At 39.1% G+C, this 20,487-nt stretch overlaps 1 non-coding gene across 1 annotated transcript; it reads right to left on the bottom strand.

Annotated features, from left to right (window-relative positions):
• Nucleotides 1–4,573: 4,573 nt before the first annotated feature.
• Nucleotides 4,574–4,680, bottom strand: LOC118482829. Its single transcript, XR_004868957.1, has one exon. It is a non-coding gene; the product is annotated as a small nucleolar RNA R71 (small nucleolar RNA).
• Between the last annotated feature and the right edge of the window lie 15,807 nt (nucleotides 4,681–20,487).

Genomic DNA, 20,487 nt, shown 5'->3' on the forward strand with positions numbered 1-20,487 from the left:
TAGGTCGAGTCTTGCCTAATTCCCTATAGTTATGGCTCTTATACCAATCTGTTACACCCCAACCGATGGCGGGCTAATTCCCTATAGTTATGGCTTTTATACCAATCTGTTACACCCCAACCGATGGCGGAAACATCGGGGCATGGCACTGAGCGAAATAGATTGTCCATGAGTATCCATAACAACTATTAATTACCAGATAGTTAAACGTCATGTCCCGTACCACAACATATCCAAATAAAACAGTTATTACAAATAATTGTCTCAAAAACAAACACTGTTCCGACAACTCAGATTTAGCGTGACATAACTAGACCCCTAGCTTAATTCACCAAAGCACAACATTCCTAGCATCTTAAACACCTGCCACATACATTAAAATAAAGTCAATACACATAGTGTAAAGGTGAGCAAACAAGTTTAATAACATAATAGTAGCGTAAGCGAGTTTACACATAACCAGCATGTAACACGTAATAATGCAAAGCTAGTAGGTTATCGACAATGAAATATGTACAGACATGACTACGAGTTGTAGAATGCGCAACACATATCACCACTGTGACACGTGAAGAAATAATTTTAACAACCCCTGTCCACGACAGGTGTTGAGTCCAAACTATAGTACTATCGTTGCTAAGGCGTCAGACAACTATCACTGTGTAAACATAACATAAAAGCATTCATCGAATAACACGTATAACATGTAGAGTCGGTTAGCGTATAAAAGTGTTTACGTTGTGTGATCGATGTGATTTGATATAAGTAATGTATGTAACACCCAAAAGTGTGTAAAGCAAAAAGGGATCGAGTATACTCACAGATAGTGTTTAATGAAAAACACTCTCTTGGATTGAAGGGAGCGATGAGAGAGATTAGCCTGAACAGTTAACGATAGCATAAGCGAAGAATGACGCGTTAAACGGTGCAAGTGAGTAAGTGACGAATGGTCATCCGGTCGGATGGCCATTCGGTTGGATTGTCATTCGTTTGGTAAGGATGTGTTTGTGTATGATGGCTTTGAAGTTTTCGTTGTAGCATTTTAAAATCAGAGAAGTATCTCTACCTTTCAGGTCGTTCGATCGAACGATCGTTCGATCGGATAGCGATCCATCCGGCGAGGCATTTCTCAGATAACAAGTTCACAGTAGGATTGTCATTCGATCGGATGGTCTACCGATCGGATGACAATCCGTTAGAAACTAATAATCTTTGAAAATTATGAAAATGTTAAAGTGTTGAAGACCAAGTTGTAATCCGATCGGATTGTCGTTCGATCGGATGGCAATCCGATCAGACGACAATCCGTTTGGATACCTGATTGTTTTGAAACTTGAAATTTGTTAGGTTTTGAAAAGTTTGCGGTTTGATCGAGACGGTATGACAACGTGTAAAACGACGGGAACTCCACCAAGACCCAGGTTACCCGATCGAACAGGAATCACCCCAATCCGGTCAGCTAACTGTTCTTGATGGTTGTTCATGTTCAACCCATAAATCGGTTGTCTCTTTGATACGAATTAGATATCAGACAGTCACTTCATTAGAAAACGGGTAGAAGGTCTGAACGAGCTCCGATTCTATCGGTTTTAAGTGCATTGAGTGTAAAAGAGTTGAAAGAAAAGTTAAGAAACCATCTTTTAATCCTTTCAAATCCGCTGATTTCACGGTTAAAAGTGAAGACTCAAAGGTGAAAATGATGAAAAAGTGTGTATAGATCATAGAAGTACAAGATTTGAGGTAGAAAGTTACAAGAATCGTGAGAAATCGAAGGAAAAGTGGGCTTGAGCGTGCTGATTGGAGAGAGGGCTGTCACATCACTGTTGGTGATGTGACAGGGGGTATTTATAGGTTGCCAAAAGAGGAAAATGCACAAGTGACAGATCGGATGGAACCTCGATCGGATGGCCATCCGATCGGACGGTCATGGATGTGCGAAAAATGCAACATATAAATTACATCAAATGTGGCATAAAACTAACCCTTTTTAGTACTAATGTTGGAAAAAGTGTGTTTTTGTCTTCCTTTTGTATTTTCAGGATTAAATGAGCTCAAATGGACAAAAGAAGCAAAAAGGCAGCTAAATCTAACATAAATACAAGAAAAGGAACAAACATGGCAAGCCCGACCCCCCGACAGCATCTTCCCAAGCAAAACAAGAGAACAGAAGACTGAACACGCCCCGTGCTCAATGAGCACGGGGGCGTGCCCAAGTGTCTGCAGAAAAGACAAAGCTGTAGAAGCTTCTATCACCCACCACGGGGGCGTGCCCAGCGGACACGGGGCCGTGGTCAACTCTAAGATTCGCAGAATCTGAGGAAATCTTGATAGTACAGATACGCTTCTGCACACGGGGTCGTGCCCAGCGGACACGGGGGCGTGGTCAACTAATGCAGACAAACTGCAATTAATGAAGAAAGAGAAGATGGGTGGACACGGGGCCGTGCCCAATGGACACGAGGCCGTGTCCGGGCTTCTGTGCAGGCTATAAATAGGGGTGCTTGGCTCATTTACAAACCATCCCTTGGCAAACCACCTCTCTCACACTTCACCCACCCACCACCACCATCCATCATCCATCATAGAGTGTGTGAGTAGTCTCGGGATCCAAGATTGATCGTAAGAGTTCTTGACAATCAAAGGCCATGTTTGCCTAAGTCTCTTACATCACTTGGTGAAGACAACTGTCTAGTGTAATACTTTTTATTTTTAATCTTTTCGCACTTTTTATTTGGTTATGTATTAATGACTTTAATAACTAGTTTCTTATGTTGAAGGTGATTCTTCCTTATTGTTTGTCCGTGGTGTCTTGGCATTATTTTACTGTCTATATAAAATAAAAGATTTTCACCATTCATATCTCCACGGTCTATATGGAGGTATGTTGGCTACCTGGTCGGGGGTTAAGGGGACGGTTTGGTAAGAGTCTTGCCTTGTTCAGTGTATAGATCCTGCAAGGACCTGGGTTAAATTTAGTAGGACCTCCTTCAATACCCACTGGTATTAGATGGCGGGGGTCCAAACTCTTTGATCCCCTCATATGTAAGCTACTATTAAAACTTTAACCCGGCTACTTAAGATTGTATCCCTGCTGACTCAGACTACTTAGCCGAGGGTAACGTCACCTTCAAAAGAAGGGCCTACCACATTACGCATTAATAACTTAATTAATTATCTTTCAATAATCCGACCCTTTAGGATTGTATCCTTGCTGACTCAAACTACTGGGTTGAGGGTAACGTCACCTTCAAAAGAGGGGCCTACTACAATAACTAAGATAATCTCTTAAAAAGTGCAAAAGTGCGGAAATAATCAAAGGTTACACAAAACACGAGTCGAATCCAAGTGATTCATCTTGTCTATCTATTTTTATTTTTGTTTTTATTTTTATTTTCAGCATTTTTAGTTTTTATTTTTCTAGTTTAAAACCTTTTTCAAACCTTTTGATTTGATTAGACGTTGAGGATAAACCGGTATTAAAAGCTCTTGTGTCCTTGGACGACCTCGGTATCTTACCAACACTATACTACACTCATGATGGGTGCACTTGCCCATTTGTGTGTTTAGTGTTAGTAAATATCGTGTTTTATAAATTTTAAAACTAGGCTAAAAAGTGTTAAAGGGCTTAAAATATACATTAAAAACTATACGACACTTCAAACGCATTAAGTTTTTGGCGCCGTTGCCGAGGACACAAGGATTTTAAGAAAGTTAGGAATCAACGGCCTAATCCTTTTTTTTCTTATTTTTTCTATTTTTTTAGGATTTTTCGTTAATTTTTCAGTTTCCGCAGAGCTCAGCATGGGCCGTGCCTGGTCGGACACGGGCCGTGCCCAGCATTGTCACTGGCAGTTTTTGTTTTCCAAGTTACAGAGAGTTGAGCACGGGGCCGTGTCGGTGCAACACGCGGCCGTGTCGAACTCCCCAGTAACAGGGATCCGGAAAACAATCACTGTATCTCTGACCACGGGCCGTGTTCATCTGAGCACGGGGCCGTGGTGAAGCTTCTTACCAACGTTCTTTTTGTTTTTATCGCAGGGCTTGGAACCCAGGTGCCACATCTGAACTTTCCACGTAGTGTATGAGCTCCAATTCTAATAGAGACATAAAAGAACCCCTAGACGAACCCGAACGCTTTCTAAGAAAAAGACTTAAAGTTAAAAACCAAGAGAAAGTTTCGGGGGACCCACTTCCAATGGCGGACCAACGTACCCTCATGGATTACCTACGACCCACCGTAGGTAATCTCGGCGCCGCTATCAATGCACCGAATGTCGAAGCCAACGACTTCGAACTTCGGCCGCATTTGATACAAATGCTTCAAAACTCCGCAACCTTCCATGGGCTTGCGGACGAGGATCCCCATCTACATATTACTAATTTCTTAGAAATATGTGATACCTTTCGGATCAATGGAGCATCAAACGACGCCATCCGCCTTCGAATGTTTCCATTTTCACTAAAAGACCGAGCTAAGGCTTGGCTTAATACCCTCCCAGTTGGCTCGGTAAACACCTGGGATGAACTAGCCCAAAAGTTTTTATATAAGTATTTCCCTCCTGCTAAAACGGCTAAATTAATGACTGAAATTAATACATATTCACAAGAGGATGGGGAATCCTTATATGAAACTTGGGAAAGGTTCAAGGAGCTACTAAGAAAGTGTCCTCATCACGGTCTTGCGGTATGGCAACAAGTATCCACTTTCTATAATGGGTTGTTGCCACACATAAGACAAACACTTGACTCTAGCTCATGGGGACTTTTAGGTAATCGTCGCCCAAATGAAATATATAATCAAATTGAGGAAATTTCTCCAACCAATTTTCAGTGGCACACTCCCTGAGGCAATAAATCTATTGCCTCGGGCGCCCAAAAGGTTGATGAAAGCACTTCTTTACAAGCTCAAATCGAGGCCCTTTCTTCAAAAATCAAAAAGCTAAAAATGGCAAAAACGACCTCGGTTATGGCTTGTGAGGGGTGTGGTGGGCCACATGAAAGTTGGAGTTGTATGAAAGAAGTAGATAATCAAACAGAATCGGTAAACTACATTGATAATAGACCTAGGCCGTCGGGTCCTCCAACGGGTACCTACAACCAAAGATGGCGTAACCACCCTAACCTTGGTTGGAGAGAACCCGACAGTGGTAGTAGCCAACAAAATCTAAACCAACGAACAAACTTTCAACAACCAAGAAACGAGTCACAAAATTTCTCTCAACAACAAGGTGGACGAGAAAGGCTTGAAGATACCGTATCTCGCCTCATCTCCGACACCGAAAAGAAAAACTCGGATCGATTTCAACAATTGGAATCGAATTTTAGAAATCAACAAGCTAGTATTCAAAACATTGAAAAACAATTAAATCAAATAGCTCAAAATTTCTCCGAGAGACCACAAGGCGCGTTACCAAGTAATACAGAAACCAACCCAAAGGCGCAAGTATATCTCATCACATTGAGAAACCGTACCGTGGGTCCCGAGGAAGCTCCATTGCCCCCAACTAAAAGAAGCCAATCTAGCCAAACCACAATTCCAACCACGCCTCAACAAGAGAAGGCTTCTCCACCAATTCAAGAGCCCACCAAAAATCCTCCGGTTCCATACCCCGGTCAGTTAATTCGCCAAAAGACCGATGAGCAATTCGCAAAGTTCGAAAATTTGCTAAAACAAGTGCATGTTAATATTCCATTTATCGAAGTCCTAACTCAAATGCCTAAATATTCAAAATTTATGAGGGATTTCCTCACTCATAAAAGGAAAATTGAATCATTGCAATTAGTTAATTTAGGCGAAGAATGCTCCGCCTTGCTACTCAGCAAACTCCCGCAAAAGAAGATTGACCCTGGAAGCTTCACAATTCCTTGTTCGATTGGGGAATCCCTCATTCGCAATGCACTAGCCGACCTCGGGGCTAGCATCAACCTCATGTCCACATCAATGTTTAACCGACTCGGCCTAGGGAAAACAAGCCCTACAAAAATGAGCATACAACTCGCCGATAGGTCCGTCAAATATCCACAAGGTGTTGCTGAATATCTATTGGTCAAAGTCAGCGAATTTGTCTTCCCAGCCGACTTTGTCATACTAGATATGGAGGAAGATACCGAAGTACCACTCATCTTAGGGAGGCCATTCCTAGCTACGGCGCAAGCAGTGGTAGACATGAATGGCGGAACACTAATATTGAGGATTGGGGACAAGGAAATGAAGTTTGGAGTTGGGAAGAGAGTAGAAGACGAGGATCCGATCAATTACATGAAGGTCATAGACTCGAGTTTGGATGATGCTCTCCGACGGTGCAACATGGGATGCAAAACATCCCACTTGGGTAACATATGACCAGGCTTTGGGTCTAGCCAAGGAACCTTATAAACGTGGCGCACCACGGAGGCATTCCGCGGAACTATCCTTAGTTTAGTTTAGATTAATTTTTATGTTTTCTAGTTTAGTTTTAATTTTCAGGAACAAAACACACTCGGTATGGTGAAGGATACCAAGGGAAACTTGAACTAGCACCCCATGCACGAAAACAGGGCCTCCTGACAAATTTTTCTTCATTACAGCAAGTTCAGCACGAGGCCGTGCTCAGCCAGCACGCCCCGTGCTCAACCATCTACAGAAAATGCCCAGTTCAGGTAACTGGACACGGGGCGTGCTCACTGAACACGCCCCCGTGCCCAGGCTTCTGTTTCTTTTTGTTACTTTCTGTTACTGGCAATCTGAACACGAGGCCGTGCCCGGAACCCACGGGGCCGTGTCCAGATGCCCAGTAACATAAGTTTTTGCTTTTTCACACCTTTTTACACATTCAATCAACCTAAAAACTTAATTTTTGGGACACATTGAGGACAATGTGTAATTTAAGTGTGGGGGGGATGCTAAAACCTTGAATTTTGCAAGTCCTAATTACAAGCCTTACACCAAACTCTATTGGAACCGCTAAACACCCCAAATTTTTTCAAATTTTTTTTTATTTTTTTACTTGTCTAGGTTTAATTTGGGAATTTCAAGTTCTAAAAATGTTATATTTTTACAAATTTACAACCGATAGCGTCGTGATGAAAAGAACCAACATAAGAAAATTATGAAACGGTATAACAAATCTAGTTAAAATTTGATTATATATACTTGATTACATAAAAACCCATTCACACAAAAAGTGAGTTTTGAGCCTTTATTGAGCATATAAATATACATCTTTAAACTAAATGCTCATTTTTCGTTTCTTGTGTCAATAGCCGCATGGTTCTTACGACTCTAGAACTTGTCACGACAATGCATTCCCGGTCCTTACCAACTTAAACCTGAGTAAGTAAATGATGGAGGCATTAGGACTAACCCTTTTTTATTTCTACACCATTATTTTTTATTTTTACCACCTACCCAAAATCCCCCTAGTTAACCCCTTTGAGCCTAAACCTTTTCATTTCTTAACCCAAAACAAACACCCTTTTACCCACCAAAACCCTTTTTCATTTTAAACCCTTTATTTTAGTAACAAAGCTCGGTTTCTCTTATGACTCCTTATCAAAAAAAAAAAGAATGATGATGAAGCCAAAAGAAATAAACAAACAAGTTTATCAAAAAGAACTTTGTTTGAAGAATTGCTTCATCAAAATAAAAAGTCTTACGAAAACCGACGTTTTTTACGCCTTTCGCCCTTGTCTACTAACCACTAACCCAACCACCTACCTTTCACCCAAGCCTAACCCTTCCCCCAAAGTCCTCTTGATATTTACAAAGGTATATAGTTAAAAAGGATGAGGATTGATTGCTTGGAAAGCTTATGGTAGGAGTGAGTTCAATCCCGCTCTCGAGAGTTTTCACTAAAATACACCTTCGGCCGAGTGTTGAGTGATCCCCCGTGAGGTATGTGAACTTGTATATAAATGGAATTTTAAAGAGGCATGTTATGCCCTAATAAGTACTTTATCTTATGTAATGTTTTAAATAAATCATGACAAATAGGATTGTAAATAAATAAAAATAAAACTTAATAAAGAATCTTGGAAATCCCAACACTCTATGACAAGCCCAAAAACCTTCTCTTCTACCCGTTCCATTTGGGAGTGTAAAGCCGCATTATAAAGAGTTTTGCTTGAGGACAAGCAAAGATTCAAGTGTGGGGGTATTTGTTGTGCGCAAAATGCAACATATAAATTACATCAAATGTGGCATAAAACTAACCCTTTTTTAGCGCTTATGTTGGAAAAAGTGTGTTTTTGTCTTCCTTTTGTATTTTCAGGATTAAATGATCTCAAATGAACAAAAGAAGCAAAAAGGCAGCTAACTCTAACATAAATACAAGAAAAGGAATAAACGTGGCATGCCCGGCCCCCCCGACAGCATCCTCCCAATCAAAACAAGAGAACAGAAGGCTGAACACGCCCCGTGCTCAATGAGCACGGGGGCGTGCCCAAGTGTCTGCAGAAAAGACAAAGCTGTAGAAGCTTCTATCACCCACCACGGGGGCGTGCCCAGCGGACACGGGGCCGTGGTCAACTCTAAGATTCGCAGAATCTGAGGAAATCTTGATAGTACAGATACGCTTCTGCACATGGGGTCGTGCCCAGCGGACACGGGGGCGTGGTCAACTAATGCAGACAAACTGCAATTAATGAAGAAAGAGAAGATGGGTGGACACGGGGCCGTGCCCAATGGATACGGGGCCGTGCCCAATGGATACGGGGCCGTGCCCAATGGACACGGGGCCGTGTCCGGGCTTCTGTGCAGGCTATAAATAGGGGTGCTTGGCTCATTTGCAAACCATCCCTTGGTAAATCACCTCTCTCACACTTCACCCACCCACCACCACCATCACAACCCACATCCACCACCGTCATCCATCATCCATCATAGAGTGTGTGAGTAGTCTCGGGATCCAAGATTGATTGTAAGAGTTCTTGACAATCAAAGGCCATGTTTGCCTAAGTCTCTTACATCACTTGGTGAAGACAAGTGTCTAGTGTAATACTTTTTATTTTTAATCTTTTCGCACTTTTTATTTGGTTATGTATTAATGACTTTAATAACTAGTTTCTTATGTTGAAGGTGATTCTTCCTTATCGTTTGTCCGTGGTGTCTTGGCATTATTTTACTGTCTATATAAAATAAAAGATTTTCACCATTCATATCTCCACGGTCTATATGGAGGTATGTTGGCTACCTGGTCGGGGGTTAAGGGAACGGTTTGGTAAGAGTCTTGCCTTGTTCAGTGTATAGATCCTGCAAGGACCTGGGTTAAATTTAGTAGGACCTCCTTCAATACCCACTAGTATTGGATGGCGGGGGTCCAAACTCTTTGATCCCCTCATATGTAAGCTACTATTAAAACTTTAACCCGGCTATTTAGGACTGTATCCCTGCTGACTCAGACTACTTAGCCGAGGGTAATGTCACCTTCAAAAGAGGGGCCTACCACATTACGCATTAATAACTTAATTAATTATCTTTCAATAATCCGACCCTTTAGGATTGTATCCTTGCTGACTTAAACTACTGGGTTGAGGGTAACGTCACCTTCAAAAGAGGGGCCTACTACAATAACTAAGATAATCTCTTAAAAAGTGCAAAAGTGCGGAAATAATCAAAGGTTACACTAAACACGAGTCGGATCCAAGTGATTCATCTTGTCTATCTGTTTTTATTTTTATTTTTATTTTTATTTTCAGCATTTTTAGTTTTTATTTTTCTAGTTTAAAACCTTTTTCTAACCTTTTGATTTGATTAGACGTTGAGGATAAACCGGTATTAAAAGCTCTTGTGTCCTTGGACGACCTCGGTATCTTACCAACAATATACTACGCTCACGATAGGTGCACTTGCCCATATGTGTGTTTAGTGTTAGTAAATATCGTGTTTTATAAATTTAAAACTTGGCTAAAAAGTGTTAAAGGGATTAAAATATACATTAAAAACTATACGACACTTCACACGCATCAGTCATCCATACGGATGACCATTCGATCGAATGGTCATTCGATCAAAGTGGTCCGGCGAGTTTGGTTTCGGTGTTTCGTTTACCGTTTTGAGCGTTGCGATGCGTTTAAGCGAGTTTCGTTTAAGCGATGCGATAGATTAAATTGATAGTCACACATATACTATATCTAACATACAATCATCATAAAATGACTTGCGTTTAGCGTTTGCGAATAGATTGCGTTGCGATAGAGTTGCGATTGCGTTTCGATTAATCACAATAATCATAAAGTAAACATGCACAAGTAACACATAAATAGCACACACACGTAAAACAATATACATAACCTATCATTCAAGTTGTGAATCCGATTGCGATGCGATTAGCGATAAAGCGATAAATAGATTAGCGATTAACATGCGATTAAACCTCGATTGTTATAGATACTCCACATAATACAACTAAAGCAAACAAATAATAGAATTCAATTAAAAGTCAAGTGTAAAATCAATAGTTAAGCAAGGAGTGACAGATCGCAATTAGCAATCTTTTCTTCCTTTGACTTTAACTTGTACTTTGACTTTCGAAACACGGGGTGTTACAAGTAGTCCCTGCGTGGACATGTTATCTTTATTTCAATAATTAGTCCCTATAAGGACATATTTATCTTTTAAATCCTTGCGTGGATTTGTTTTTCGTTTTTAGTCCTTGCGTGGACAAATTTGTTTATTTCAAAGACCCGTTTAGGGCATTCTTGTAATCGTTTAGTATTTTAATGGAAATTTCTTTTGAAATTTTTATATGTGTATTTTATTACATCGTCATGCAAATATCATTTCAATTTTAAATTGATCTTCCAAAGAAATTTCAAAAGAAGTTCTTAAAGGTATAACCTAGCTAAAATATTAATGGCTATGATGGTATAACCTTTTTAAGACAATAATTCCTTGTTAACATCTAAAAAACATGTTAACATTCCTGGCAGTGTGACTTGAGAGACCAAACTAGCTTCCAAAAGTACTTGGATCTTTCCAAGCCACCCACATAGCCTATATGATCAATATGAATCATAGCTATTAACATCAAATATGATGTCATTATAAAACATCCATTTGAGGTGTTGTGTCTACGGGCCAATGTATAAATTCTGACAAGGATATTTATATTTTATAACTTCTTGTCCAAAAGGAGATTAACTATGTTTAATCCTTAAAATCACTGATCCAAAAGATCGTTGATAATACTTGAATTGTCCTAGTGACAAGGCCTTTTGTGCCATTTAAATGTCCTTCGAGACGAGCCTTTTGTGCTATATGAAAATGTCTTTATGACATTGACAGTTGTGACTTATGTCCCCTGTCTGATAAATATAAAGGATTATATCCACTTGATTGCCAATAATGGTTCATTTGTAGCCTAGGCAAATCATAATCAAATAAATTTTTACATATTATCCAAAATGGTCTATATGGTTTATTAATACCATGGCCATCTAATCATCAAATACGATGATTTGTTATGTAATCTAAATAAATCATTATTGTCTGATTTTAGTATTTAAATCATGGCTGGCTCCGATGAAGCTAATAGTCATCCAGTGGAAAGAAACAATAATGATACCAGGATAAATGTTACTGGTGCTGAATTACAAGCTATGATAAACACATCAGTTGCTTAAGCTGTGAACAATATGTTTAAGGAACCGAGTAATGTTCGGTCTAAAACTCATACAAAGTCCCTATCGCATTCGCATACATTGATAAAGGATGATTCTCAACACTCGTCCAATCAAAAGAGTGAACCTCATAGGCAAATTGTCCTTGATCAGGCTCCCAGGTACAACATGGGTTTTACTTATAAATATTTCGTCTCTTGTAAAACAAGAGATTTCACTGGTGAAAAGGGAGCTATCGATTCTATGAAGTGGTTAGACGAGATGGAAACCGTGATTGATATCGGCGGGTGTGCCAAGGAGGACATCGTTAAGTTTGTGTCTCAGTCCTTCAAAGGCGACGCCCTAACATGATGGAAAGCCTTAGTGCAATCCACTGGAAAGGTTCCTCTGTATAACCTTTCTTGGAATAAATTTGTTGAACTTGTGAAGGACACTTATTATCCGCAACATGAAGTAGAAAGGGTGGAGACTGGCTTCCTCACTCTAGTTATGAAAGATTTGGATTGCAGGTCTTATGTGACCAATTTTAACTCGATGTCTTGACTCGTCCCGTATCTGGTCACCCCAGAACCCAAATGCATTACGCGTTTTATAGGTGGGTTAGCCCCTGAGATTAAGGGAAATGTCAAAGCTTCTAAGCCTGCTACATATAGATCGGCAGTAGATCTATCATTGTCACTTACTCTCGATGTTGTAAGGAGTAAGTCAAAGAAAACCACCAAAGAAGGGAAGAGGAAGAGGGAGGATGACCAGTCTCACCAGTCGAATAAAAAAAAGAAAGGAAACTCTGGTTTCAAGAAAGGGCAGTCGGGTGACAAGCTCAGATGTAAGACTTGTGATAAGAGGCACTTTGGGAAGTGCAATCAGGATCCACAAGCTAAGCCTTGTGGAATCTGCAAAAAGAACGGGCACAAAACTGTGGAGTGCCGAAACATCAAGGATGTAACTTGTTATGCTTGTAATGAAAAAGGGCACATCAAGACTAATTGCCCTAAAATGCCAAGAAGCCTGACGAGGCAAAGAAAACCAATGCTAGGGTTTTTTCAGATGAACGCAAAGGAGGCGGTGAATGATGACAATGTTATAACAGGTACCTTCCTCATTAATAATATTTATGCTAGAGTTTTATTTGATTCAGGTGCTGATAAGTCATTCGTAGACCATAAGTCTAGTAAATTACTGGATCTGCCTATTAAAACTCTAGACATTAAATATGAGGTAGAACTCGCAGATGGTACCTTAGAAACAACTTCAACTTTTCTTGATGGATGATTTATATCCATTAAGAATCATTCTATCCCGCTATCTCTTTTGCCAATGAAATTGGATGGATTTGATGTAGTTTTAGGCATGGATTGGTTATCGCATAACCAAGCCCAAATTGCCTGCGATAAGAAGCTAGTTAACATCAAAACCCCATCTGGTGAGTTAGTCACTATTCATGGAGATACGGAATATAGTTTGCCCGATAATGCGTCTATACTCAAGGCATCAAAGTGTTTGAAGAGCGGATGTGTCATCTACATGGCACAAGTGACAGTAGATGATCCGAAACCCAAGATTGAAGACGTTCCAATCATTTCTGAATACCCTGATGTCTTTCCTGATGAGCTACCTAGATTACCTCCTGAGAGGCAAGTCGAATTCAGGATAGACATTCTGCCAGGATCAGCACCAATTGCACGAGCTCCTTATCGATTAGCACCTACAGAAATGAAAGAGCTAAGGACTCAATTGGATGACTTATTGGAAAAGGGTTTCATACAACCCAACTCTTCGCCTTAGGGAGCACGTATATTGTTTGTGAAGAAGAAGGATGGTTCAATGCGTTTATGCATTGATTATCGCGAGCTAAACAAGGTAACAATCAAGAATCGTTATCCATTGCCCAGAATCGACGACTTATTCGACCAACTCCAAGGGGCAAGCTTCTTCTCGAAGATCAATTTAAGATCTCGGTATCATCAACTTAAGGTTAGAACTGAAGATGTACCTAAGACAGCGTTTAGAACAAGGTATGGTCACTATGAGTTCTTAGTGATGCTTTTTGGGCTCACTAACGCACCTGCAGCATTCATGAATCTCATGAATCGAGTCTGCAAGCCGTACCTGGACAAATTTGTCATTGTCTTTATAGATGACATACTTATCTATTCTCATAGTCAAGATGATCACGAGAAACACCTTCGATGTATCTTAGGATTGCTACAAAAGGAGAAGCTGTATGCTAAATTCTCCAAATGTGAGTTCTGGCTTCGCGAAGTCCAATTCCTTGGACATGTTGTGAGCGAGCGTGGTATCCAAGTAGATTCCGCTAAAATAGAAGCAATCATGAACTAGGAGGCACCTAAGACACCTACGGAGATTCGCAGCTTTCTGGGATTAGCTGGTTATTATAGAAGGTTCATTGTGAACTTCTAAAGGATAGCTGCACCGTTAACAACTCTGACCCACAAGAATGTGAAGTTTGATTGGGGTCCTAAACAACAAGAGTCTTTCGAGATTCTTAAGCAGAAATTGAGCAATGCTCCTGTGTTGACATTGCCCGAAGGAATAGAAGAATTTGTCGTGTACTGTGATGCTTCACACACCGGTATGGGTTGTGTACTTATGCAGAGAGGGAAGATGATTGCCTATGCATCGCGGCAACTAAAGGTGCACGAAAAGAATTACACCACCCACTATTTGGAGTTGGGTGCCGTTGTATTTGCACTTAAGTTGTGGAGACATGATTTATATGGAACTAAATGCGTAATATATTTAGATCACAAAAGTCTCCAACACTTATTCAATCAAAAGGATCTTAATATGAGGCAACGCCGTTGGATGGAGACTCTAAATAACTATGATTGTGAAATTCGCTACCATCCTGGTAAAGTGAATGTAGTTGCAAATGCATTGAGCAGAAAAGAAAGGATTAAACCTATACGGATTAATGCCAAGAGTATTGAACTCAAGAAAAGTTTGAATGAAAGACTGTTAGCTGCTCAGAAGGAAGCTATATTGGAAGCTAACTTTCCAAGTGAAACGTTAGGTGTAACGGCTGACCAGTTGACACCTGGCAAGGATGGAATCCTTAGATTAAATGGTAGGATCTGGGTTCCTATCCATGGAGGACTTAGAGATGTAATCCTCCAAGAAGCTCATAATTCAAGATACTCAGTTCATCCTGGAGGTGACAAGATGTATCAAGATTTAACGGCCAATTATTGGTGGATAGGTTTGAAGAAATCTATAGCCACACATGTAGCTGAATGTCTAACATGCGCTCAGATTAAAGCTGAACATCAAAAGCCGTCAGGTTTGCTACAACAACCATAACTTCCCACATGGGAATGGGAGATGGTAACCATGGATTTTATAACCAAATTACCTAAAACAAGGCATGGAAATGATACTATATGGGTCATAGTTGACAGACTGACTAAGTCAACACATTTCTTACGCATCAAGGAGACTCATAGCTCCGACAAGCTAGCTCAGCTATATGTGGATGAGATTGTATCTCTCCACGGAGTGCCGGTATCTATTATATCCAATAGAGATACTAGATACACCTCTCACTTTTGTAAAATTTCCAACAATCATTGGGCACTCGTTTAAATTTTAGTACTGCTTACCATCCTCAAACGGATGGACAAAGTGAGCGTACAATTCAAACTTTGGAAGACATGCTTCGTGCATGTGTTACTGATTTGGGTGGTAGCTGGGATGACCACCTACCATTGATTGAGTTCTCCTATAATAATAGTTACCATACTAGCATTCAGGCTGCGCCTTTTGAGGCATTGTATGGGAGAAAATGCAGAACGACTGTTTGTTGGGCGGAAGTAGGAGAAACTCAGATATCAGGACCTAATATAGTTCTTGAAACAACGGACAAGATTGTCCAAATTCGTGATCGCCTAAAAGCTGCCAAGGATAGGTAGAAAAGCCATGCAGATAAGAGGCGAAAACCTCTAAAGTTTGAGGTAGGCAACAAAGTCTTACTAAAGGTATCACCTTGGAAAGGTGTGATGCGTTTTGGTAAGAAGGGCAAGCTATGCCCGAGGTATATCGGACCATTTGAGATCATCGAATGTGTCGGCAGTGTAGCTTATAAGCTAAACTTGCCTGAGGATCTTAGTGGAATTCATAATGTATTCCACATTTGTAACTTAAAGAAATGTCTAGCTGATGAATCGCTAGCATTATCTCATAAAGACGTACAGATTGATGAAAGTCTGAGGTTTGTTGAAAGACCTATATCGATCGATGATCGATAGGTTAAAAAGCTCCGAAGGAAGCACGTGCCTATAGTGAAAGTTCAATAGGATGCCCGTAGAGGCCCTGAATATACGTGGGAGGTTGAGTCCACTATGCGACAAAAGTACCCTCACTTATTTCAGTAAATCTCGGGGTCGAGATTTCTTTTAAGGGGGCGAGGATGTAACACCTCGTAAAAACGTGTCCAATTATGTGAAGACACGTGTCCTAAACTCTAAACATGTAAGAGTTTGAGTTTGAAGGACTAAAGTTGTCAAACGATGAAAATATGTATGCGGAGGGACTAAAAGTGTCAACATGCCAAACTTGTGCCTCTGATTGACCACACGCGATAAATATATTCTTAGACGAGTAATTATTTGAATATAAGAAGTTGTTTGTGAAAGTAAACGAAAGTTTACAAGATACAGGGGTTAAACGTGTCAACAAGTTAATTCTTACCTCTGAGTGACCTTTTAACGAACCCGGGACTTCGTAATGTTCAATTATACTCTCAAGAATACATGATATCAATTTCACAAGGTTTCGATATCGTTATGTGTTATTTACGCAAATTCCCAAGAATTAGGGTTAAAAGCGTCAACTAGACGAAACTTGTGTTTTCGGTGATCGTTTAACGAAACCGGACTTAACGGTGTTTGGTTATACTCCTTAGATCATCTACAGACTAACTAAAAGGGCCTTTTGTGTCTAAAAAGAAAGATATGAAGCTTAAAAAGGTGCAGGGACTGAACATGACAACTTGGAAATTGTTTGGCTGGTACCCCATAGGGTCGCGCTGCGCGACCATGAACTGCTTATGCCGTCGCGCGGCGCGACGGCTCTATTTCGACAGAATGTGTTGGACAGGTGCTGGTTATCTTCTTCCTTGTGCTCCAAACCAAAACAAAACGAATTCTATGGCCTTGTTGATGGTTTTTAATACCACTAGGACACCTGGAGCCATCATACAACACCCCTAAACACCTGTGATGATCTTGTGTAACCTCCATGCACTATAAATAGGCTCCTTTGGGCAGCCATCATACTTGCACTTACATTCAAAATCACTTCTCTCACTTTTCTTGAGCTTTTCTTGAGCTTTCTTTGGGATTCCTGATCAAGAGGGAGCCCACCTTAGTTCAATCTTCATGCAAGGACCTGTTGTAAGTGTCCTTAGCCATTCTAGTGTAGTTTTTATGTGTTTAAAGACTAAAGGTCAAAGTTGTCGTAATAAGGCTTTGACTTTTGGTTTAGGCCTAAACGGTCCAGCCATTGTTCGAGGCGAATATGTCTACGTGATCGTAATTAGGTAGGTGTTAATCCCTCAAAAGGGCACCTCCTAATTATCACGTTTACTTAGTTAATTGTCGGGTCAAAGTAACTAGTCAAAAAGTCAAACTAGTCAGATTTTCATAAAATAATTAAAACTGATAATGTAGAAGTTATGTACCATGTTTTATCACTTAACTAACTTGGTAAATAATATTAGAACATGTCTAAGGATGTTCAACCCGAAAATTCTGAGTTTAGAGTCGGTTCGTAACCGAAAGTCGCAAAAGCTTGACTTTTGCTTTGACTTTCAGTTCTGACCCGATTAAGCTTAAATCTTTTATGTTTTAAGCTTCCATTAGGACCATATTATGTTGTACTATAACCCTCTGAGGTTATATTACCTGGTCATTAATATTCTGAATTATATGCTAGATTCCGTTATTATGCTTATAATTGACCATTATGCCCTTATAGTCAAAAATTGAGATTTCTGAATATATGATCATACAAATAGGTTAAGTACTAATATATAAACATGTCAAAATTGTTTTGACATAATTTTCTGGTCTCAAATTAAAGATATGCAAGATATCGTAAAATTGAGCTTTTTGTTAATTAAATTACGCTATTATGCTTAATGCATGTTTAAACATAGATATTAACCCAAAACTCATTACCTACTGTTATGATATCATTTTTAGAAAGTTTTGGAATGTTGGGTCAGATTAGATATTGACCATAACTTAGAGTTCTTGTATAAATTCCTTAATTGACGATAATGCCCTTTTGGTTAATAAAATGTGATTTACATGTGTTTAACATGCCAAACCTTTTCCTACTGATTTTATATGAAAAATAAAATATTATAAACATTCAAGGCTGATCAAAATCTCAGAATCACATAAACATCTCAAATATCGTCAATTATCGACTTTTGCGCTAATTAGGTACATAGTATGGTTTAAAACTATAATTAGCACCTAAGACTTGTTACCTACTGAATTTATAAATAAATTTTAATTTTTTTACAGTAGGTATAAGTCATGAACTCAAACTTCCAATTATGTCCTTAAAAGCATATGTGAAATGACCAAAATACCCTTTCGGGGCATAGTTTGGCCATAAATGGTAAACCACACATATGAATGATATCCTACTGTTTTAACACCATAAAATAAATATTTTTACTGAATGTTTTAGACCAGATATTAGTTTACTTTAAAACCTCTTTTATAAATATTAAAATGACCAAAATGCCCCTACGGGACTTAAATTGGTTTTAAATACTTTTTAGGCATATATGTTAACATCCTACTGATATATTAACATATTTTAAGCATAATAACATATGAGACTTGTATATGATTCTTTTGGTTACCAGTTATGCAATTATGCGTTCGGTTCGGTTTATGTAACTAGTTTACATAAATTAGCTGAAATGGGTTTAACCTTATCATTAAATCTTCAAAATCCAGAATGTGCTTAGTTTACCCATATTATACAAGTATCCAAACTTGTTGGGTCTAAATCACATTCCATTTCGGTCTCCGCTTAATCTAGCGTTTCGAACCGTAAATATCTTTCAAACTAACCGGTCTAAGTCTTTGACTTAAATAAAGACCCGTTAATATCCTAATAGGTTAATAAAACTTCCATACATATTGAGTAGCTTCGGTAGAAGGTATTTACATAAGGGTTTAGGAAACATACGGCTGAGTAACATCTTTTCACATCTAGCTCAGGTAAATACTTTTAACTTATTTTCCCTTATACGGGCTTGGGATACGGTATAATAATAATACCGCTTGGTCGGGTATGGGATCATTTAACCGGATTATGATTAATAAATTGCATAACCCGTTATAATCTGTTTTGTTTGATAACATATACATTGGGGGTTAATACGACCGTGTCCTGGATATCCTCGACTCATTTCATTTGAAAATGGCCACGACCTGTGCACGGGGTGAAGGCATACACCTGACAGATGCAAATGCTAAATAACCCACATGTTGGGGATAACTCCTTTGTGGGTTTTATAGTGGTGAGTCGGTTAATCATGACGGGCTTCCAAACCAGCCCCATATGTATGACAAACATGTAAAACTGTATACAAGATTTTATTAAAGATTGTCACAAGTTATAAATGGTTTTATGCCTTGTGCGCCTAAATCAATTTTCATAAACTCTTTTCAAATGAGTCGGTTAATTGTATTTACCAGTGAAAACTGACGTATTTTCCAAAGACTAAGTGACAGGTACCTCTCGAAATTAGGCTGGAGCTACTTTGTGTCAAATAAGAGGATCTTGCAAATCCTTAGATGCCTGAAGTCTGTTATTTCAGTTTTCTTGTATTTGTTTTATGATCCGCCTGTGGATCTCTATTACAACCAGTCTGTATATTCTTTTATTTCGGACACTCGGACATTATGGTTTGTAATAGTATTTATCTACCAAGCCTTCCACTGTGCTATTATATTGTGTATATTGACTATAATGATATCAACTACGTCACGATACTCCCCGCCGGCCCACCGGTAATATGTGGAAATATAGGGGTGTGACATGTTGTTAGCTTTATTAATTTTTAGAACAATATTAATTTCCATAGCCAGTGCTGTAAAAATTGGAATTAATCGGCGCCTAAGCGGCGCCTAGGCGCTAGTCGGGGACTAGCGTTGACTGATTACTTTTGAACTAGTCGGACCATTAGTCGGTAGTCGGTCCAAGTCGCTCCTAGTCGGTGCAAGGCGGTCCAAATAGGCCCAAGTTGGCCAAATTGTTTCTAGTCGACCCACTCTTTTTTAGTTTAAATCTGGCCCAAACAAATGTTTTTAACCATTAAATACATGGCCCAAGTTGTTTAGTTCCAATCTGGCCCAAAAAAACATGTTTTTAACCCTATTAAAACATATTCCATGAGGCCATGACTGATATGTTAATGTTTGAATGTTTAAATAATTAAATTGCTATGTTTTAAACTTCATTTTTTAAATTTTGAACTATTTTTAAGTATTATATTGAGATTAACGTGTGTATTGAATGTTTAAATACTTGATTTGCTATGTTTTAAAATTAGTTGTTTGAATTTTGAACTATTTTTAAGTATTATATCGATATTAATGTATTGTGTATATATATAAATTTAAAAAAGTTTGGTTACTATAAGTATTATATATTCTATATAGTATATATTTATAAGTTCTAGACCATTATCATACAAGAATGTCATAGAAGTCATGCATGAGGTTGGAAGATAAATCTTCCATTTAGGAACCTCTTGTGTTTCACCAATACACAAGTTGTCATAAGACAACAAGGATGGTCATGAACTTACATTAAGGAATTGAAATACATACTATCTAACTA

This window comes from Helianthus annuus, chromosome 1 (genome assembly GCF_002127325.2).
Source record: "Helianthus annuus cultivar XRQ/B chromosome 1, HanXRQr2.0-SUNRISE, whole genome shotgun sequence".
NCBI classification, from domain to species: domain Eukaryota; kingdom Viridiplantae; phylum Streptophyta; class Magnoliopsida; order Asterales; family Asteraceae; genus Helianthus; species Helianthus annuus.